The 23,473-nt window shown below is 41.4% G+C and overlaps 1 long non-coding RNA gene across 2 annotated transcripts in view; it reads left to right on the top strand.

The window, feature by feature from the left end:
- The window catches only part of LOC144282465 (uncharacterized), a 30,091-nt gene that overhangs the window by 2,573 nt on the left and 4,045 nt on the right, over positions 1-23,473 (top strand). Inside the window, exons 1-4 of one of the 2 annotated variants that reach the window (XR_013350899.1) lie at positions 9,624-10,409; positions 12,235-13,223; positions 17,822-18,002; positions 21,755-21,931. This is a non-coding gene — a long non-coding RNA (uncharacterized LOC144282465). Of the gene's footprint in view, positions 1-9,623; positions 10,410-12,234; positions 13,224-17,821; positions 18,003-21,754; positions 21,932-23,473 lie in introns of those variants that run through there. The other variant, XR_013350898.1, reaches the window with a different exon arrangement.

Genomic DNA, 23,473 nt, shown 5'->3' with positions numbered 1-23,473 from the left:
CCTACCTTTGATTCTCTTGCTTCCTAATTTTAGTTTTTCTCTTTGACACTGTGTGTCCATGGACACTGCTGGAAACAACTACCTTTGTTGGTGGTGGTAAGTCTCTTCTTGGATGAGAAAACCATATAGGGAAAGGGGTGCCATTATGGGCAATAATAGCTAACCGGTAGGCAGGTGTGGCCCAGCAGTGAGGAGTCAGGGAGAGTGCAGACCAGGGAGATGAAGGCAGGAAAGCAGTTGGAATTAGGGAGCTTAAGTAATGGGGATGAGCTCCAAGGTGAGTTGGTTGGCTGGTTCATTCATTCATTTATCAATTCAGCGAGTGTTGATCTGGTGTGTGCCAGGTGTTATGCAAGGTGCTGGGGGCATAGGGGTAAGCAATGTAGATACAATCTCTGTGCAGATCTTGAACAAATATTAACAGCGGAGTTGCATAAGTGCATGTATCCTATTTAAAGTGAAGCAAAGATATATAAAAAAGTACTTTTGATTTTAGTGGTGGTAGAACACATGGTGGTTAAAAACTCTACACTTAAAGAAGAGTGGATTTTGTTATATATAAATCATTCCTTGATCAAAAAAACTGATAGCAACTATCATTCTAAACAGCAAAACACTGAAACCTGTTTCAGTCGGAATCAGGAACCAGATAGACATGTCTGTTTTTGTCAGTATTGTCCTGCACCGTTTCAGAGGGTCTAAGACAAGAAAATGAAGTGATTGACATTAATCTTAGGAAAGTCAAAGTCTTTTATTTTGGAATTCTTTCTTTTTCTTCTTTTTTTTTTTTTTAAAAAAGATTTTATTTATTATTCATGAGAGACAGAGGCAGAGACCTAGGCAGAGGGAGAAGCAGGCTCCCTGCAGGGAACCCGATGTGGGGCTCAATCCCAGGACCCTGGGATCATGCCCTGAGCTGAAGGCAGACGCTCAACCACTGAGCCACCCGGGTGCCCTGGAATTCCTTCTTACTGGTGAAATAACTGTATACCCTGTCAACCTAAGATACTCTAGTCAGGGAAAAAACATTAAAACGAGTATGAAAATACGGTAAATTAAGATAAATATATAAACACCAACAGACCTGCTCTAATCTTGCAAAATACACACAGAAATGGAAATTTTTTAAACTTAATGTAGGGGCACCTGGGTAGCTCAGTTGGTTAAGCGGCAGACTCTTGATTTCAGCTCAGGTCTTAATCTCCAGGTTGTGAGTTCAAGCCCCACACTGGGCATGGAACCTACTTAAAATTCCAGCTTAGTAGAAAATAGAGCACCTGTGAGCATGTACTAGGGATGCAGGGAACCTCAGATTGAGCATCCAGAAAATACAACCAAAATCCTGGGGTGTTTCCTGGGCCTCCTTGGTGGGCCCTCAATTCCAATCTTTGTCTTTCTAGCACAAGCACTTTGAGGCTGCTGCTTATCAATATTGTGCTTTCTCCCAAGAATATAAGTTCCATGTGGAGTAAGAATCAGCAAGTACTTTGAGAGGAAAAACAAGAGAATGTAGGGCTCACTTCTCAAAGCTGCCTTTTTTTCTGGAATCTTGTCCCCTCAAATCCTGAAGTCTTTAAATAAATTCTTATCTTAAATAAATAAAGTATCTTATCCATCTTCTCTAGTTCTGGTGAAAGGGTTGTCTGCCTCACATCATCCATCATACTAGAATGTAGCAGTAGATGTGGCTCCACACAGCGGATAAAGAGCTTCTTGGTGCTATTTGAAGGTTAAAAAAAAATTTTTTTTAAGCGAAGACATTAAATGACCATAATTATTTTCTTATGTTAACTTTTTGGTGGTTGTTCATCAAGCAATTTATGTAATGTTTTTTAATGTTTCCAAACTGTAGAACTGTATCATATTGGCTATAGAACAATAAATATGTTTCTAAATATTTAACATAACTGTAGTTTACATTATATCTTATTTTTTTTACTAGTTTTAACTGTGATTTTGGATTTTTTGTGATCTTTTCCCTGTACCTTGCCCCAATTCACACCAAATTATCTTGCTTGAGAATTGACTTTGAATTTATAAAATGGTTATCTATATTTGCTAATAAAAATCTCTGGGTAGAACTTTCTTATGCAATTAGAAAGTTTAAACCTGCTTTTTGTTCTTTTTAAGGATTTTATTTATTTATTCATGAGAGACACAGAGAAGGAGAAGTGGGATTCTTTTAGGACCCTGATGCAGGACTTGATCCCAGGACCCTGGAATCATGACCTGAGCCAAAGGCAGAACGCTCAACCACTGAGCCACCCAGGTGCCCCGGCTTTTTTTTTTTTTTTTTTTTTTATTATTTACTTATTTATGATAGTCACACACAGAGAGAGAGGCAGAGACACAGGCAGAGGGAGAAGCAGGCTCCATGCACCAGGAGCCCGATGTGGGATTCGATCCCGGTTCTCCAGGATCGTGCCCCGGGTCAAAGGCAGGCGCCAAACCGCTGCGCCACCCAGGGATCCCCGGCTTTTGTTTTTTAAGAAAGCTCCACACCCAGGTTGGAGCCCAATGCAGGGCTTAAACTCAACAGTTAGATCGAGACCTGAGCCAAGATTATACTCAGATGCTTAACTGAGTGAGCTACCCAGGTGCTCCTAAAACTTTTAAATTAAATTCACTTGTAGTCTTTTTCTTAAAAGATTTTATTTACTTATTTTTTTTATGGAACCCAAGCAGGGGGAGTGGCAGGCAGAGGGAAAAGGAAAAGCAGACTCCCTGCTGAGCAGGGAGGCCAGTGTGAGACTTGATCCCAGGACCCTGAGACTAAGACCTGAGCCAAAGGCAGACACTTAACCAACTAAGCCACTTGTAACCGTGGCGCCCCTATATTTTATTATCTACTAATTAAAAACAAATATCTCCCCAGAGTCTGCCCTAGAAAAAAAGGTCAATTTTTAATAAATAAATAAATAAATAAATAAATAAATAAATAAATAAAATCTATCCATCCAATTGTCCTCTGTCAACTTTGGACACTAGCAGAATGTAAAAGAAATTGAACTTCAAATATGATTTGTTAAATTTTAAGTTGTGGTAAGTTGATGTTTTGCATGATCCAATTAACCATGTTGATGATAATTTACCTTAGAGACTAAATAGAGTTTTAGAGCTGGAAGGAATCTTGGAAATCATGTAGTTGTACAACTCTCCCTTTCAGTTTTAAATGATAAAACAAATATATTTTCATGGTTTAAAAAACCACCGTTGGTACAGAGAAATATAGGTCAGAGGTAAAAGTTCTAGGTTCTTCCCACCTCACCACTCCTATTCTCTAGAGGTCAGTACTGATAGAGCTTCCTTCTAGAGATCTGTTTATATGTGTGCAAAGTATGCATGTGTGGTAAAATTAAAGATGAAATTTTTTATTTTTTGGGGGGCGCTTTGGTGGCTCGGATGGTTAAGTGTCTGCCTTCTGCTCAGGTCATGACCTCCAGGTTCTGGGATTGAGCCCCACATCGGGCTCCGTGCTCAGCGTGGAGTCTGCTTCTCCCTCTCCCTCTGCTTCTACCCCTGCTTGTGCTATCTCTCAAATGAATAAAAAAATCTTAAAACAAGAATTTTTTTATTTTTTAAAAGATAAATGGGACAATACACCTTAGCTAATTCCATTTAATACATCTCTGATGTCTCATTCTTTTTAACTTACTCTCCTATTTCATAGGCATTTGTATTGTCTCCAGTTACTATTCAGCCAGTGCTGCAGAGAATGCTTTAATATGCATGGATTTTTGTATTTGTGCAGGTTTATCTGGAAGATAAATATTTCATTTTGGAATAGATCAAAATGTATGTGCACTCAAAATCCTATAGGTATTTACCAATTCCTCTGAAAAAAAGGCTATACCAATTTGTCTCCCGTATCAAGCCTCCCCTTCACACACACCCTTTTTAAAAAACAGCTTCGGAAATTTGAGGTCATGAGAAATTAAATGATGTTGCAGATCAAAGTAGAATTCCTACTTTAAAAACTTCTTACATTGTCCTAGCCACCACATACCTCTTGACTACTTTAGAGTTTGAAACACTTAAAAAAAAAAAAAAGAAATTTGATGTTTTTATAATTTCAAAAGTCATGAATGTGTATTATGAAAAAATTTGAAAATTAAAAAAAAAAGGTTAAGGAGGGAAATTAAAATAACCTAGAGCCTTAAGGAAATATGTCATTATTAGCATCTTGGAGTATACATTAAAATTTCACATATATATATATATTAAAGATTTTATGTATTTATTCATGAGAGACACAGAGAGAGAGGCAGAGACACAGGCAGAGGGAGAAGCAGGCTCCATGCCGGGAGCCTGACGGGCTCAATTCTGGGTCTCCAGGATCCCACCCTGTGCGGAAGGCAGGCACTAAACTGCTGAGCCACCCAGGGATCCCAACACATAAATTTTTAAATTAACATTGAGATCACACAATAATACTGTTTCAACTTTCTTTTTTCTCTTGTCAATATATGGTAAACATTTTCCCATGTGAATGTTTTTACAAGATATCTTTGGTTATGTACTATATCATGTCATGACTATGCTGTAATTGTACAACTTATTATTGTTAGGCTTTAGGTTATAACCAGTTTTTAAGCCATCATAAATATTTCTGCAATGAAAACCCTTATAGATAAATCCTTATATACAAAATGAATTTTTAAAATTGGAATGCTTGGGGGATCCCTGGGTGGCTCAGCAGTTTGGTGCCTGGCTTTGGCCCAGGGTGCGATCCTGGAGTCCCGGGATCGAGTCCCACGTCAGGCTCCTGGCATGGAGCCTGCTTCTCTCTCCTGCTGTGTCTCTGCCTCTCTCTCTCTCTCTCTCTATCATAAATAAATAAAGCTTTTTAAAAAAAAAAATAAATAAATAAAATTGGAATGCTTGGTAAAAAATGTGCCTTGATTTAAAAGGGTTTGGGTACCAAAAATTGCCCGCTAGAATAGTTGTACCAATTTACATTCCCACCTATTGACATTTTAAAAAATGCATTAGAAGCTTAAAATCTGGGGCTGTCACGGGTACAATTACCAAAGTCAGAACCTGCATCATTATGAATGGGGAGCAGGGAGTGTGGCGTTTGAATATAGACATTTTTTTTTTAAAGACCTCATTTATTTATTCATGAGAGACACAGATAGAGAGAGGCAGAGACACAGAGGAGAAGCAGGCTCCATGCAGGAAGCCCAACGTGGGACTCGATGCCGGGACTCCAGGATCACGCCCTGGGCCGAAGGCAGGTGCCAAACCGCTGAGCCACCCAGGGATCCCCTGAAAATAGACATTTTTAAAAAAGATTTTATTTATTTGAGAGAGAAACAGAGCAAGCACACAAGCCCGCAGTAGGGGCAGAGGGAGAGGAAGAAGCGGAGTCCTTGCTGGGGCTCAGGGAGCCTGATGAGGGGCTCAGTCCAGGACCCTGGGATCATGATCTGAGCTGAAGGTAGACACTTAAGCGACTGAGCCACCCAGACATCCCTGATTCTAGAAATTTCTAAGCCTTAAAATATTAAGAGATGTTTCTGTAAAAGGTCAGAGGAAATTTTGAGCAGTTTATAGATATTCTGAAAACTTATAAAGTACAGTGATGCATGGAGTAATACTGTTGAGGCTGCTTTATCACAAAATATGAAGGCAAACATTTATAGTAAAGAATATTAACACAACAATAGGAATAGCAAACATTGAGGGCTTAGTATGGACCTTGTAGATTATAAATAAATTAAACAGTGATAACTTGCTTAAGAACTCTTTTGGGAAGGATATTTCCTTATGAGAAGTCCATTTTAGCAGTGTTGAAACAAATTTTTATTTAAAAAAAGCTTATGAGGTGCTTATTATGCAAAGTCTCATTTAATCCCATCGCAAGGGTGTGGTGGTCGTATCCAGATTTCCAGGTGCAGGAACTACTATCAGTCAGTTTGAGGCAGGGGGCTCCATCTGTGGGAGTGTACCCACTCTGATGCCCCTTGCTGCTATCAGATGGGCCAGGGGCAGAAGTTAAGTAACTTTGATTCTCTGCTATAAATGTTGCACACTATTTCAGTCTTTTTGGTTAGGCCAAGAGAAAGTTTGGTACAAGTTTGTCTTAAATGTCTCTAATAAGTACATGTTAATCTATTCAGTAAAAAGAGAAATGTATTTAGAGGTTTTTTTCACACTGTTTCCTTTTTAATGCATTTATTTTTATGGCTACTATCTATTTGTGACATATGATAAGGGTTTTCCACTTATGGTAATAATGAAGTTTTCTAGTTAAATTTGTTTTGCCTTAAATTGTTTTGAAAATTAAATGTCATGTCTTTTCTATATTTTGTTTCCACTACAAAATAACTCCTTCTATTTAGGTCCCTCTTGCACTCCCCACCTCTTAATCCCCTATTTCTGCAAAAACTGGGAAGGCTCATTATTAGCAGTTGTGGAGCAAGCTGTTGAGATTATTACTTTCTATTTTTTAGAAATAGAACCTCTGAGCCACCTGGGCTACCCTGTATTGTTTCTTTTTATCTTTTTTAAAAATATTTTTTAAAAAGATTTTTATTTGAGAGAGAGGAAAATGAATGGAGTGGGGAGGGGCAGAAGGAGAAGGACAAGCAGACTCCCCACTGAGCATGGAACCCCACACAGGGCTTGATCCCAGGACCCTGAGACCTGAGCTGAAGACGGATGTGTAACTGACTGAACCACCAGGCACCCCTAAGATTTTATTTTTATTTTATTTTTAACCCAGCATGGAGCTTGAACCACAACCCCAAGACCAAGAGTCACAACTGAACCATCCAGGCATCTGTGAAAATGATTATTTTTTAATTAAAAATTTTAATTATAAAATAAAGCTAGAATTGTTTTGATTAGAGAAATAGATATGCCTCAATCAGCCATTCTTTTTGTTTTTCTTTTTTAAGATTTTACTTATTTATTCATGAGAGACACAGAGAGAGAGAGGCAGAGAAACAGGCAGAGGGAGAAACAGTCTCCGTGCAGGAAGCCCGCTGTGGGACTTCATCCCTGGTCTTCAAAATCACGCCCGGGGCCAAAGGCAGCGCTAAACTGCTGAGCCACCAGGCTGCCTGCCCATCATTAGCCACTCTAACATAGCTACCATATTTTTGTTTCCTGTTTTTTTCTCATGTGCATTTTTTCTGATAATATATATTTTTGAAGGTTTTATTTAAGAGAGAGAGAGATGGTGAGAGAGGTTGAAGTGTGGGGAGAGGGAGAAGCCGGTTCCCCCGCTGAGCAGGGAGCTTGATACAGGGCTTGATCTCAGGACCCTGGGATCATGACTGAGCCAAAGGCAGGTGCTTAATGGACTGAGCCACTCAGATGCCCTCTAATAATGATAGTAACATTCATTGAATATTTGTTATAGGTACTGTTCTTAGCATTTTGCATCTAACAACTTGTTTGATCTTCTCAACTATTTTATGATGTAGGTACTATTATCACTATTTTGCAGGTGAGGAAACTGAAGCATGGTGAAATTAAACTTACTGAAAGAACTTGAATCCAGGGAGTTGGTCTTCTGAGCTTTCACCTCTATACTGTGCTGTTTCCAATACTTAGCTGTGTTTCGTTGACACTGTTGTTATTATATGGCCTTTCCTTTTTTTTTTTCTTTTCACCTAGCACTTATAAATATTTTCTTCTTGCTAGTTCTCAGACTTTTTAAGAAATAACTTTGTGACAGTATAATTTACATAAAATTTAAATTTATTTTAAATGTTCAGTTGATAAATTTTGATGAATGCCTATACCTAACCACCCCTATAATTAAAATTCCCAAGGCACCTGGGTGGCTCAGTCATTTAAGCATCTGCCTTTAGCTCAGGTCATGATCTCAGGGTCTTGGGATCGAGCCCCGCTTTGGCCTCCCTGTTCAGCGGGGAATCTCCTTCTTCCTCTGCTTTTGTACCCTGCTTGTGCTCTCTCTCTCTCTTTCAAATAAATAAAAGCTTAAAAAAAAAATTATCTTCTCCTAGAGTTCCCTGGTAACCCTTGCAAGTTATTTTCTTCCCCATCCTCCACCAGGCAAGCAGTGATCTACTTTCTATCACTGTTCTAATTTTCCTTTTTTACTTTCTCTTCCACCCATGATTTTAGAAATTTAGAAATGTAATGTTTAATTCCCCCAATTTGTGAAATTTTCAGGTATCTTTCTATTACCAGTTTCTAATTTAATTCCATTGTGGTTAGAGAATATACTTTATATAATTTCACTTCTTTCAGCTTTGCCTAGTTTTCGTTTGTGGCCTAGAATGGAGGTCAGCAAAACATCATCTAAAGAGCCAAATAGAAAATATTTCAGGCTTTGTACTTAAAGCCTGCTCCCAGACTCAACTGCTCAACTCTGCTGTTATAGCATAAAATACATAATATATGAATGGGAATGTTGAAATCTCTAACTATATTAAGGTTTAGTCTATCTCTCCTTTCATTTCTGCCAGTTTTTGCTTTGTGTATTTTGGAGCTCTCTTGTTAGGTACACACACTCTTAGGGTTGTTATGCCTTCTTGGTGGACTGCTTTATTATTATGTAACATCACTCTGTTTTCCTAATAATACTCTTTGTTCTGAAATCTTTTTCTGATATACTTCTCTAGTTTACTTCTCTCAGGATTCACACTCCCATACTGCCTGATGTTTAATATCTGAAAAAAAAGCTATTTAAAAGATTTTGTCCAGTTTTCCAATTTTCTGAAGAGGATAAGTAAGTCTAGTCCCTATTATTCTATCATGGCTACAGGGAGAAGTCCATAGCTGTCTTTTTTTTTTCCCCCTAGCATAGTTATATTTATTTTTTTTTAATTTTTAAATTTTTATTGGAGTTCAATTTTCCAACATATAGCATAACACCCAGTGCTCATCCCACCAAGTGCCCCCCTCAGTGCCCGTCACTCAGTCATCCCCACCCCCCAACCCTTCTCACCTCCTCTTGTTCGTTTCCCAGAGTTAGGAGTCTCCATGTTCTGTCTCCCTTTCTGATATTTCCCACTCATTTTTTCTCCTTTCCTCTTTATTCCCTTTCACTATTTTTTATATTCCCCAAATGAATGAGACCATATAATGTTTGTCCTTCTCTGATTGACTTATTTCACTCAGCATAATACCCTCCAGTTCCATCCACATCGAAGCAAATGGTGGGTATTTGTCGTTTCTAATGGCTGAGTAATATTCCATTGTATACATAAACCACATCTTCTTTATCCATCATCTTTCGATGGACACCGAGGCTCCTTCCACAGCTTGGCTATTGTGGACATTGCTGCTAGAAACATCGGGGTGCAGGTGTCCTGGCGTTTCATTGCGTCTGTATCTTTGGGTAAATCCCCAGCAGTGCAATTGCTGGGTCGTAGGGCAGGTCTATTTTTAACTCTTTGAGGAACCTCCACACAGTTTTCCAGAGTGGCTGCACCAGTTCACATTCCCACCAACAGTGCAAGAGGGTTCCCTTTTCTCCGCATCCTCTCCAACATTTCTGGTTTCCTGCCTTGTTAATTTTCCCCATTCTCACTGGTGTGAGGTGGGATCTCATTGTGGTTTTGATTTGTATTTCCCTGATGGCAAGTGATGCAGAGCATTTTCTCATGTGCGTGTTGGCCATGTCTATGTCTTCCTCTGTGAGATTTCTCTTCATGTCTTTTGCCCATTTCATGACTGGATTGTTTGTTTCTTTGCTGTTGAGTTTATAAGTTCTTTATAGATCTTGGAAACTAGCCCTTTATCTGATATGTCATTTGCAAATATCTTCTCCCATTCTGTAGGTTGCCTTTTAGTTTTGTTGACTGTTGCTTTTGCTGTGCAAAAGCTTCTTAGCTTGATGAAGTCCCAATAGTTCATTTTTCATAGCTGTCTTTTTAACAGACATACAGCCTGCCATCTGTGGTTATACTTTTATCCTTTTAGTTATTCCCTTAGCAATGGAAAGACCACATAGTTTGCTTTCTTTTTACCATTTCTGTCATAAACAATGTAATGACTTCTTAATGGCTATTATTTTTTGCTCTTTTGATTAGTTCCTTGGAGTCCCAGAAAGTAGAATCACTGAGTCAAAAGTTATAAACACTTTAATATATCTTGAAATATATTGTCATTTATTTTCTAAATATACCTTCAAAGCCTCACAAAGTTACCAGTTTATAGTTCCGTAGCTATATATAAGTTTCACCAATGTTACATGCTTAAAAATCTATATATCATTGCTTTAAAATATTTTTTGAATTCTAGAAATGTTGCGTGTGCTTTTATATATATTCCTGTATTTTTTTTTTAGATTTTATTTATTTATTCATGAGAGACACAGAGAAGAGAGAGAGAGGCAGAGAGAGACACAGGCAGAGGGAGAAGCAGGCTCCAAGCAGGGAGCCTGACGTGGGACTCGGTCTCCAGGATCACGCCCTGGGCTGAAGGAGGTGGGCTACCCTGTATTGTTTCTTTTTATCTGTTTGTATCTTTTGCTTGTATGTCTTCTAGGATGCCAGGGTTGTTTTTTAGAATAAAGATAAATTTATTTGTGGCAAATATTTTTTATAGTCTATTGATTGCCTTTTACAGTCTTTTAAAAATGTAACCATAGCTGCCCATCTTTTATGGCTTCTTCTACAGCTCCTAAGTTTTGGAAGTCCTTGCCAGGTTTGATAAATATTTAATTATATTTTCTTTTCATTTAATAATTAATTTTTTTCATTCAACAAATATTTACCTCTCACTTACTCTTAGCCAGCCAGTCATACCATGTTGAGGACATGGTAGAGACGAAAATAGAAATGACCTCTGATTGCATGGGACTAGGAGAAAGCGGATATTTGCAAGAGCTGATAATCTAATTCTAGGCTCTTACACAGCAGGGAAGAAGTCAACGTGTTAATAAAGCAGCTATTCTGTCATTTTTTAGTTGTGTGGGGTTTTTTTATTTTTATTTTTTTGGTGCAGTAGTGTGAGAGTACAGCTTAAACTAATTTCAAATTGCCACCTATTTATTACAATATCGTTTATTGGATAGTTATTTTCCACCATTGATTTATGGTATTTCATTATCTCTGTAATTTGGAGACACTATAATGTATTTGTTCTGGAGTCAGGCTAACCTGTGGTTAGATCCTAGCTCTCCATTCCCTAGCCAAGTGACTTTGGACATGTTGCTTATCCTGTTTGGACTTTTATTTCTTCATCTGTAAGTAGGGTGGCAATATTATCTATTATTGAACAATTGTGACAATTAAAAGCAAAAGGCTTAAAACATTTTTTAAAAGGTACTGAATTATTCTTGTCAGGTGATCTGGATGAAAAATTGCCCTGTATACAATAACATGATGTTTCTCTTTAGGTGAAGGCAAAAAACATAAACAAAAATTCAATGCTTGGTATGAAAATGAGTTGCATTAAGAAAAAGCTCATAGGGATCCCTGGGTGGCGCAGCGGTTTGGTGCCTGCCTTTGGCCCAGGGCGCGATCCTGGAGACCTGGGATCGAATCCCACATCAGGCTCCCGGTGCATGGAGCCTGCTTCTCCCTCTGCCTGTGTCTCTGCCTCTCTCTCTCTCTCTCTCTGTGACTATCATAAATAAATAAGTTGAAAAAAAATTAAAAATATTTTTTAAAAAAAGAAAAAGCCCATAAAAAGAGATAGTTTTCATTTAATTTTTTGCCTCTGAGCAAGGTGCAAGGATATCTACATGCGTGTTGGAGGGCATGTGTTTTATCATTAGCTCAGTGGAATTAAATTCCCAGTTCATGCAGGTGGATGGAATTTTTATGAGCCTGCTCAACTTAAGATTTAAAAAAAAAAAATCACAGAACTCTATTAAGGTCTTAGATCCCAACTTCTTTGTGTCTCTCAGATGTCAGGTGCAGTACTGGTCTTGGGCCTTGTGACACCTTGGTATCTTCTTCTTGTCCTGACCTCAACCTCATCCCTGTTTTCGTTCTTGCCTCTGGTCTTGATCATGAGTCTTGGATAATTCTACTCCTAGAGACATGAAGATCCTTTTCTGGATTTGTCTCCCTTTTCATACTCTCAGGAAGTCTTCTTGCATAATTTCCAAATTCATTGGGGGCAGAAGTAGCAGTGGGTGGAAGGAATACTGGGAAGATAGAATGGAGGCTGGGGAAAAGGGGAAGGGCCCTGTGTCCAGTGCCTACTCACCTTTTGGTTCTCAGCTCTTCAGCAAAGCTTTGGGGAAAACAGAGGAAATATGAACTTCCTTTAATCCTAAAATGATTTTTTTTTCTTTTTCAGTCCTAACTTAAACTAGATTTTCAGCTCTAATCTGTCTGTTGGTTGACACTTCTCCCCTTCATGTGTCAATAAGAAAGAAGCCATCTTGGGGAAAGTTTTCAAAGTGGAAGTCTTAGAAGCAGTGGAGATCGGCAGCTATGCCAGGATGAAAATTGTTATGTTTTAAACATGATGTCATCCCCTGAGCAAAGTGAAATAAGCCCAAAGGCAAATGTAGACAGGCATACCCAATTTGTCTTAAAGTGCCAGAAACCCATTCAGCCTTACATCTGCTCAACTCTGAAGGATTTTCAAGAAGAGAGAGACTTTTTGGCCAACTACATCTTCCCTCAACTTAATGAACATTGCAGTTCCCGGGGCACTTATTTCAAAGCTGAAACCTGAGGTGGTCAGGGTTAAAGGCCTCACCACCCTTACCCTCCAACCTGTTTAGACAGCATTCTTGTCTCCACTCCTAGTACCGAAGCTCTGTCTTGACTATGTGAATAGCTGCTTCCCCTTTTTCATTGGCATGTTGGGTCAGACATACGGGGACTTTGTCCCTGACCACATGCTTTTAATGATCTCCAAAGTGACAGACTTGTCCAGTTTATCCACCGTAGAACAGAATCTCTATGTTCCTGCAAAAAATGGTTACAAAAAAAAAAAAAAATGTTACTCTTGGGTCCTGGAGAATCCCAACTACACTTTGACAGAGTTTGAGATCATCCAAGCAGCATTTCGGAATGAGTCTCAGTTTCAGTATTTTTACTTTAGGAGTGGAAGCACGCTGCTGAAGACTTTAGATGAGGAAAAGGAGAGGCTGTCCTCAGGCTCTCTGAATGACGAAGAAAAATTAAAGATTGAAAAGCTGAAGGCCAAGATTATTAGTAAAGGCCTCCCTGTTCGATTTTATAAAGATCTCCATGAGTTGGGTGAGCTGGTTTTTAAGGACTGGTCAGTTGTGATAGAACAACTTTACCCAGACACATTAATGATTGAAAATATAGGTAAGTAACTGTGGAGATAGTCTGTATCAACATAAAGTCAATATGTTTTCCATGTCTTCCTTGTAAGAGGGCTGTTTAAATGATTGAGAATATTCTCTAAGCATTTAAAATTGTTAGCATACTTCTGTAACATGCATTTCTTCATTTGAAAATTTCTGAAACTGGAAATACAAGTAAAAATAAGGGTTATGGAAGATTATTTAGGAAGTTCAGGAGCTGAGAAAAGGCCTAAAATATCCAGCAGTTAATGTGGCCCTTCTCAACCAGGGCCAGTTGTCCCCCCACCGGGCATTGGGCCTACTCTGAAGACATTTTTTTTTTAAAGGTTTTTATTTATTTATTCATAGAGACACACAGAGAGAGAGTCAGAGACACAGGCAGAGGGAGAAGCAGGCACCATGCAGAGAGCCCGACGTGGGACTCGATCCAGGGTCTCCAGGATCACACCCTGGGCTGCAGGTGGCGCTAAACCGCTGCACCACCACAGTTGCCCTGAAGACATTTTTTAAAAAAAGGTTTGTTTATTCATGAGAGACACACAGAGAGGCAGAGACATAGGCAGAGGGAGAGGCAGGCTCCCTGTGGGGAGCCTGATGTGGGACTCGATCTCAGGATCCTGAGGTCACAACCTGAGCCAAAGGCAGACACTCAACTACTGAGCCATCCAGCCATCCTGTCTGAAGATGTTTTGGTGTCAGAATTAGGGTAGTGCTCCTGGCATCTTAATGGGTGGAGGTCAGGAATACTGCTTGACATCTTGCAGAGCAAAAGACAGCCCACATAATAAAGAGTTTCCAACCCAAAATGTCAATAATGCCAAGGTTGAGAAACCCTGATCTAAAGGAAAGGGAACTTTTATTAATTTTTGAGTGATTTTTGCATGTTTTTACATTTAATCTTCAAGGTTTATCCCTGCAGGGTTGGTACTATAATTCTGTTTTACAGATGAGCAAATGAAAACTGCTGTATAGCAGTTAAGTGACTTATCTAATGTCACATCATTAGTGAGGGATCATTCCAGATTTTGTTTTTTTTTTTTTTTTTTGTTAATTTTTTTTTAAAATTTATTTATGATAGTCACAGAGAGAGAGAGAGAGAGGCAGAGACACAGGCAGAGGGAGAAGCAGGCTCCATGCACCGGGAGCCCGATGTGGGATTCGATCCCGGGTCTCCAGGATCGCGCCCTAGGCCGAAGGCAGGCGCCAAACCGCTGCGCCACCTAGGGATCCCCATTCCAGATTTTGAATCCAGGTCATTTGGACTCCAAAATCCATGCTTATGTTCTTTCACCCTTACTACTCAGTAATCTGTGGACCAGCCACCTCAACATTATCTAGGACCTTGTTAGAAAGGCATTCCAGATCTACTGAATAAGCGTTTACATTTGAATAAGATGACCAGGTGGGTTGCATACACATTAAAGTCTGAGAAGCACAGCTTGCCATTCTGCCTCTAAATGTCTGAAGACATTAGACTTCTAAATGATTACATTTATTTTTGAGAATAGCATCTCATAGACACATATAGAATAAAAGGGCAGAACAATATTAGAGTATGGCAGAGATTTTTCACCTAGACAGACTTTGGGAGAGGTCCTTGATGCCCTTAAAATTATATAAAAAATAGAATGTTTACATGCATATCAGTGTTGGGGGCAGTAGGAAGATGGCCTGTGTCTTTGATCATATTCTCAAAAGGTTCAATGACCCAAAAAAGGTTATGAATTATTCTTGTAAGGGCCCAATTAATGTGAGATTGCAAAGTGATGGCAGGTGGTGCATTCCCAAATGCTTTCAGGGGTCAGGCAGGCAATAGTCCTTATCAAGGGAGTGGATGGATCTATGTGGAACTGAACGAGAAAGAGTTGACTCACCTAAACTCATTTGAATGCAGTGTTGGTGGGGAGGGAGGTGGGTGGTAAAATCCTACTAGTGCTGCTCAACTCTCCCTACAAGCCAAATCATTTTGGAGTCCTAGAAAAGACTATTGTGTCAATCATAATTCTTTGGGTTGGGAGGTGACTCAAACTGGCTTTAACAAAAAGGGCATTTATTAGCTTCTATAACTTTAAAGCTCAGGATTAGGTCTGGTTCAGCTCAGGCTTCAACCAGTGGCTCAGTTGATGTTATCTGCCCTGGTTTCTTACTATTTCTCAGCATGGATCTGCTCTCTTGATATTGATTCAATTCCTTGGCTCCTCCATCATGGAAGGTAGGTGGCTGTAGTAGCTCCAAGTTCAAGTCAAGCAGAAGTGGCTCAAAATCCTAGCACTGAGTCTTTCTGTCTCTGATTAGCCTGACTGGAACCATAAGCTTGTATCTGACTTAGTCACTGGTGCCACTGGGTGTTATGCTATATGTTGGCAGATTGAACTCCAAAAAAATAAATAAATTAAAAAAAAATCACTGGTGCCAAAAGAATGTGATGCTCTGATTGGCTAATCCTGGGTCATATGCCATGTCTAGAGCTGGAGGTGGAGTCAGACCCACTGGAATAACATGAACTGAGCGTTGAGACAGGGTGGGATATTGGGTGATAATCTGGGGCTGTTACTGAAACCAGAGTAGGGTGATGGGTGTTGAGTGCCCAAAAATATCCTGAATATTTACTACAAGGTTGGAGTTTTAGGTTGTCTAAGAACACGCATGTTCTCAGATCTCAGATTTACAGTTCCCAGCTGGGTGTGACCTTGAGCAAATGATGATCCTGGTAAGCATTAGTTTCTTCTTCTATATAACAGGTTAACATTAACCATCTTGAGAATAATTGTGTGTGTGTAGAATACCTAAAAACAATGCTTGACACATGTTAGGCACAGAGTAAATAGCTGATGAGAATGAATAACAACATATTAGTCCTGGAAGAACATATGCATTTGGCTAAAGCTTGAAATATGGTTAATAGTGTTATTCTGTGATAGTCAATCCAAATTGCATATATTGATTAATATTTCCTACTGTGTTCAAGAACCTAGCCTATTTGTATATTTGGACTAGAGACAGGATGCTTCTCCATAATATTCTCCTTAGCCTTTGATTTTAGTTATTATTGAAAAATAGACTTTAGTTTTGAATGTATGATATGTAGACCAAATGTGTGGATTAGAAGTTACAGTATGGATGAATTATAAAAAAGGCTTTAAAACCCTCCAGAACTGGAGGGTATTATGCTGAGTGAAGTAAGTCAATCGGAGAAGGACAAACATTATATGGTCTCATTCATTTGGGGAATATAAAAAATAGTGAAAGGGATTATAGGGGAAAGGAGAGAAAATGAGTGGGAAATATCAGAGAGGGTGACAAAACATGAGAGACTCCTAACTCTGGGAAACGAACAAGGGGTAGTAGAAGGGGAGGTGGGGTGGGCAGGGGGATGGGGTGACTGGGTGACGGGCAGTGAGGGGGGCACTTGACAGGATGAGCACTGGGTGTTATACTATATGTTGGCAAATTGAACTCCAATAAAAAATATACAAAAATAAAAAAGGCTTTAGAAACACTTGCTATATTATTTTTCTTTTGTATCTTTGATACCCTTTAATCACTCAGGTGGTTCCAAAATCTGATGAGGGTTGGGGGTGGGTAGCAAAAGGCCATTTGGGAAGCCAGTGGGTGTTGTAAGGTGATGTAGAGCCATTGGTTCATACTCTTAACTCTTAGAAACATCTCTGAGGTCCTTGGAGATCCTTGAGATTAGTGGGTGAGGTTCAGGTTTACCTCAAGCGACTCATTAGACTGTGGGATCATTCCCAATTCTATCTAAGATCTTGAAATTTGAAGCTGACTTTGGCCAGACTGTAGGTCATCCAGGTCTGTTTGGCTCTAACCGGAACCATGGGGCAGCCCAGTTAATGTGGAGGTACAAGGTAAGTATTTGGTGAATCTACTAGGTTAATCTACCTGGCATTCATTTTCATGCATAACTGCCTCCGTCCTTTAAAACAAAAGCAAAAGCCAAACCTTGGGGGATCTAAGTGTCTTTAGGGACAGAAGGGCCTTTTGGCAGTCCAGAACTCCTTGACTTCAATTAAACTCTGAGTTTAGAGTTAAAGTAAATTGAAAGTAGGAGGAATTGCTCAAAGATCCAAGTGTCTGGTTCTGCCCTTTATTTTACCAGAGAATTTAAGGGGTTGCCCAGTGGCAGAGCTACATCTGTACCCACCATTGTCATTGTATTAGGGCATCTTGTCCAAAAATATACCCTGTTCTCCCAGCCTCAGCTATGGATAGACATATACACATTTGCCACAAGATTGAATTAGGTCACTTAATACTTAGATAACAACATAAAAAGATGAGTGGATGTATGTAGCAAATTCAGTTTTTAAATTTTATTTTTTTTGCCCTTGTTATTCTGAGGTCAGGAAATAACTTGCAATCCTAAGTAGGATCTCATATACAAAGAGCTTTAGAAAGATTAAATGGCTTGTCTGTTGTCTGCTTTCATTATGCAATGGGCTATGAAATATGGTGCCAACATAGAAAGAAGAGGATATGGTTACAGAAGGGGAGATACTTCCTGGGCATTTATAATAACCATATGTAATGGAAAATGTGAAACCAATCTAAGGTACTAAAACTTACTTTTTGTGCACAAAGACTATAAGCACAACTTTGAATGTTACCATCATGAAGACTTTACTGAGAAGTGCAAGCAAGTGTTTGTTATTTCCAAGGAATCAAACAGAACCTTCGAAGTCTTGGAAAGATTTGCCTTAGAGGATGTGGAAGTTGAATTTAGCAATTCTGTGGCAGGTTCCAGTTTAAATTCTATTCTCAGGTAAGATGTCAAGAAATCTCAAGCCTTTCCATTAGGCTTGAGCAAAACAGCCTGACTTTAGTGACTATGATCCCTCAAATTTCAGCTGTTGTCCCCCACCCCCCCTTTCCTGTGCCCATCCTTTCCTGCACTACAGAGGCCCCATAGAAGCACCCTTAGGTTGGAATTTCCTTATTGGTATCACTCTGCATTTGCAAAGTTTTTCTGGCAAGTTCACTTCCTTTCTTCCAGTCTCCTCAAGAAGATGATAAACTCCCCCGCCACTATAGGTCTAAGTCGATCCAAGTAATTCCTGACAGTGATGGAATGACTTTAAGGAGAAGAAATTAGATCAGGAACTATGAATAATGCATCTGTACAGTGTTGTGTATTTTTATAAGGAGCTTCCACATACATCATCAGTTCATTATTAATGACATTAAGACGTTCAGCTAACACTCATTGAATGTCTACTCCATGTTAGGTTTTTTAGTAACTAAATGGAAATGAGACCACCAAGGCAAGTGAGGATCCAAGAACAGATTTTATTACAGGCACTCTCGGGCGAGGTTCCACGACTCATGGGGGAAAGAGAGTGAGTCGGGGGAAGTCGCGCCAAGATAAGGTGGTAGGGGGTTTACATAACATTGTAAGGCAGAACGGTTTCCTATTGGTTGGCTCATATGCAAAGGAAGGATTGCAATCCAACCAGTCAGAGTGACCCTCACTATGCAAAGGAAGGATTGCAATTCGACCAGTCAAAGGTGACTTCCTCCTCTGGGGTTTGAAGGGCATTGGGTTCAGTTGGGGGAAATCCAAAGGGGAGGTGTAAGGGTCTGCGTCAAGCTGTCAGCAGGTCATTGGTCCATTGGTGTCCCAAGTGGAGGTGGTGACAGGAACCTCAGCCATTTTGGGGTATCCTCCATCTTGAGGAGTTTCCCTTCCCGCCTGGCCCCAACACTCCAGGCCACATTATTATTTGTGTTTATGTAGGACACCGAATTATCTTACCCAAAGAAGAGGGAATTATGCACTCCCTCTTTGTTTTATCCATTGTCCTCCCCTTAAAATCCCTTTCTCCCTCCCCAAGGGGCATGGTGGTGGCACACTCTGTTCACCAGCCACAGGCAGGAAAAGGCTGGGACGTGAAGTGTGACCAGGGTTGTCTACAGTGTCCTTCTCAGTCTCATCTTTAGACATTGGGAGATTTTGGAGATAGTTTCCCTTCTTCCATCATCATCCTCCTCTTCTTACCACTGATCTCATTTGTTCCGTGAGTTTCATATTTTGAAAAGAAACCCACCACGTGGCTGGGATGCTCAGCTCCTCCACCCCACCTCACCATCCCCCACCCCAGGCTCCACACCCACCGTCTTAGCCCTGTAAGGTACAGGCAGCACCAACATTTTTGTGGTTCCAGGAACTCGTGCCAAGAGGAAGACAAGTGACTTGGTTAATACAACATGGAGCTCAGGCAAGGTTTTAAAAACTTAACAGGGGTTTGAATATGTAGCTCATGTGTTAAAAACATCTTCGACTTGAATACCCAAATCCATAGTGATGAAAAGCAGGTTAGTGGCTGCCAGGGTAAGAGAAGAGGAGAAACAGGAGATGACTCCTAGTGGGTCTGGGGGTTCTTTTTGGGGTGCTGAAACTTTAGCGGTGATAACTCATACAACTGTGTGAATACAGTGAAAACCGCTGAATTGTACACCGTGAGATAGTGAGGTTCTGGTCCATGAACTATTTCTCACTTAGGTTATCATTTTGAGTATTTCAGAGTAGATGAGAAATCTGATAATTTTTGTTGCAATGAAAGGAGCCCACTGTGCCCAATTAGATACAATGGTGAAACAACTCCTTTGAAAGTAGCTGTGTGGAAACAGGACTTTGCATTTGGAAACAATGCTTTGTACTGTAAGTTCCCGAATCACACATGCGGTTACAGAAAGGTAACAGAAAGGGATGTTGGGTTGGAGTTTCAAAGTGTTGTCTTAACTGACCGTGTAGAGCAGTTGCAGAGCAGTTGCGGCAGGTTGCTTTGCCGGGTTTTCGTTTTGTTTGTTCCTAAGAAGCAAGCATTCAGACCCCGGCCTCATTGTGGGGATGCATTCTGTTTGTATTTTTCCTTCATTGGTTTTGCCTGCTCAGTGCCAAGGAGTGTTCTGGAACCAGGGGCCATAGCAGCCAAACCAGCAGACAGAGCCCTATGTGTCCACGGTGCTTACTTCACCCACGTGGTAGACACGCAAAGTACATGACAGCTTGGATGCCTTAGTGCTTCGGGCAGATAGGAGACCTTGAGAGGAATACAAGGTGCGAGGTGGCGCACGGCTGACTAGTGGCAGCCCTTGGGGAGCAGGCTACGCAGACGGGGAGCGGACGAGCATTCCTGATGGAAGGAACAGCAAACTCGGAGGTCCTGGGCTGGAGCAATGTGGGGCGGCTAGACAGCCTGCACCCAGGGAGTCAGGACCGCAGGGGGGATAGGGGGCGTGAGGTGGACCTGTCACAGATTGGGGGGTCTTGTCTGGTTTCGTGGGTCATTGTCAGGACTGGGGCTTTGACTATGTTTAGCACAGAGTCTGCCCTTCAGATGTGACGACCAAGTAACGAGAACACTAGCACACTGACTCCTGAGTCCTGATAATGGAGGCGGAATTCTTAGGGAACAATTTCTATTTAATGATCCTAACCTGTTTTAGGTCCGGTTTTTTTTTTTTTTTTTCGATAGTCACAGAGAGAGAGAGAGGCAGAGACATAGGCAGAGGGAGAAGCAGGCTCCATGCACCGGGAGCCTGATGTGGGATTCGATCCCGGGTCTCCAGGATCACGCCCTGAGCCAAAGGCAGGCGCTAAACCGCTGCGCCACCCAGGGATCCCTAGGTCCTGTTTTAAAGGCTCTGCAGACTGATCCTCTTGCTCCGCTGAACCCAGCTGTCAGGCTTATTTATCTGATTTCGTTCAGTCAGTCAGCAGTTAATGACTGGCACTGTGCCAGTCACGAGTTCCCCAGACACGAGCTGGATAGGCCCGGTGACCTGCATCCATAAACGGTCACCAGATGCGGACTTGTTACATCATCAACATGTAAGGAACAGGGCAGGAGCCTACATGTTCTGATATGGGGGGACCTGGGAATCCTCTGCATCTGGGGACGTTCTGCAGCACGAGAGCTGAACAGTGGGACCAGTCACACTGTGCTCATGTCGGTCACAGAGGCGCTGTGGGAGCCTGGGCTGAAACACCTGGTAGAAGAGCAGGCTTCCTCGTACGGAGGCACCAACCATCCTGGCAGTTTCCAGAGTCGTGGTAACCGGGACCATGGGAGTCCTTGGCATATGAATGCTCCTATGTTTCAGCCTCTCTTGATACGATGCTGTCCGGAGGACTCACATGGTGCTGGTGGCTGTGGCCCTAGGAGGGACAAACAGCAGATTCAAGGGCAATGGATGGATGTGTTTGGGTCTCCCTCCCTAGGCCTCTGGGCAGGGTGGGCCCTGGGTGTACCCCAGGTTGGCACCAACAACCCTAGGGTCTGTGTAACTGGGAGGGCCTTCCAAGGCTACCATCTCTCAACTGTTCTAATTCTACATAGGACAGAGCTAAAGCCCGGAGGGCAGATAACTTACTTGGAGCCAAATGAGGCCAAAGTTGAGACTAGAATTTCCTATCTCTTGGTGAGAGTTGCAGGAAAATTTCTTCTCCCCTCCTCCCTCCTTCCCTTCCTTTGTAAATATTCTTGGCTATATTTTACCCCTTTATTATTTCAGAATAAATCCTGTTCCAGTTTACAAGTCCATTTTGCCCTTGTCTGGAGAACGTGGTTGTGGGAAGTCTACTCTGATCGCCAACTGAGTGAATTATTTCAAAAAGAAATACCTGTGAAAGCAGTGACATCATGTCTGTGATACATTATTTCATCACAGAGTTAGAGTACAAAAACTATGGTACTGGAATCAAGCTTTAACTTTGGAAAATTTGTGTTAGAGATTATATATCCTGTCTTGCTGTTTCTGTGGCTGTTTTCCTCCTGTTCCACTGTAAGCCCTGTCCTGTCTCACCAGCATGATCTACCCACTGCTTCCCCTCACGGAATTAAATTTCCTTCCTTCCTTTCTTACTTTCTTCTTTCACTGAATATTAATTGAGTGCCTTTATGAGCCAGGGCACTAGCAGTGAGGGTACAAGCATGAACAAAGTGGACAAAAGTCCTTACCCTTATCGTGTGTTTATGTTACTGGGGTGAGGGAGACAAAGAGTTAACCAACTAAAAATGTAATGTAGAATGTTGGATGGTAAGTTCTATGAAGAAAAATAAAACAGAACATGAAGGGAGGCAGGGTGTAGTGTATGTCAGAGCTGTTAGGATCTGCAAAGTGGTCTGGGAAAGCCTCACTGTGAAAGGGACATTTGAATACCTATCTGAAGGAGGGATCCGAGCTGGTATTGCAGGGACAGCATTCCAGTCAAAGGAAAAAAGGGCCAGGCCTCCAACTGTTGCTCCTATTTGATCCTGTAACTATTTACTGAGCTATTTACTGTGTTCATTTGCTCACTTGCTCATTCATTCCCTCATTATTGAATATTTATTGGTTGCTTATTGTGCACTAGGCACTTCCTTGGGTTCTAGGGATATACATGTCAGGCAAATAGGGTCATGGCTCTCACAGATGTGATGTTCTAGTTGAGAATGGCAGACAACAAATAAATGAGAAACAAACAGTGATAAATGCCATGCAGAGTGCTGTGATAAGGTGACAGGGTGCTAGTTAGGTTGTGGCCAGGGGCCATGTCTCTGTGCAAGAGGAACTCTAGCTGTGGTGACAAATAAGTCTCATATCAGTGGCTTCTCACATGAAGTCTATTTCTCACTCATGGACCAGCCCAGTAAGGGGTTCCTCATCAGTCACAAGTGGCTTTCTTCCACGTGGTGATGTGGGGACACAGGCCTTTTGCATCTTGAGGCTTAAAGCCCTGGGGCTCCAGAGTCCTCCGCCTTTGGCTGGAGGAAGAGGAAAAAGAGTGGAAGAGGCACAGCCGTTCCTTTGACGCCTAGGCCTGGCAGTGATCCAGATCGTTCCCACTGCCATTCTTTTGGCGAGGACTTGGCCACCCTGGGCCCACATGGCCACCCTTGGAGTCGAGGGAGGACAGAACACCACAGCCTGGGACAGGGAGGATGGACTTCTGCAGGACAGGCAGCTATCTCTGCTGTACGCTGTGGAGATGGCACAGGCAGTGAGGGGTTAGAACCTTCCAGGCAGAAGGAATAGTTAAGGTAATGTGGGTCCTATGGAGATAAAGTTGAGTTAGAAAGGGAAAGCAGGCACGTATGGCCAGACGGGGGTGGGGGGTGGGGGACACGGGGGCATCAGACCTGATGGGGAGGAGGGGAAGGTCGGTACCAGCACCGCAGGTCTGGGTCTTGTTTCAGAGTGTTAGGTTCACACTCTATTGAATGCGGAGGGAGGCGGTGGAGGGGCATCACC

The sequence above is a fragment of the Canis aureus genome, chromosome 13 (genome assembly GCF_053574225.1).
Source record: "Canis aureus isolate CA01 chromosome 13, VMU_Caureus_v.1.0, whole genome shotgun sequence".
NCBI classification, from domain to species: Eukaryota; Metazoa; Chordata; class Mammalia; order Carnivora; family Canidae; genus Canis; species Canis aureus.
The sequence above is the reverse complement of the archived record's forward strand: the minus strand, read 5'-3'. Positions and strand labels throughout refer to the sequence as shown.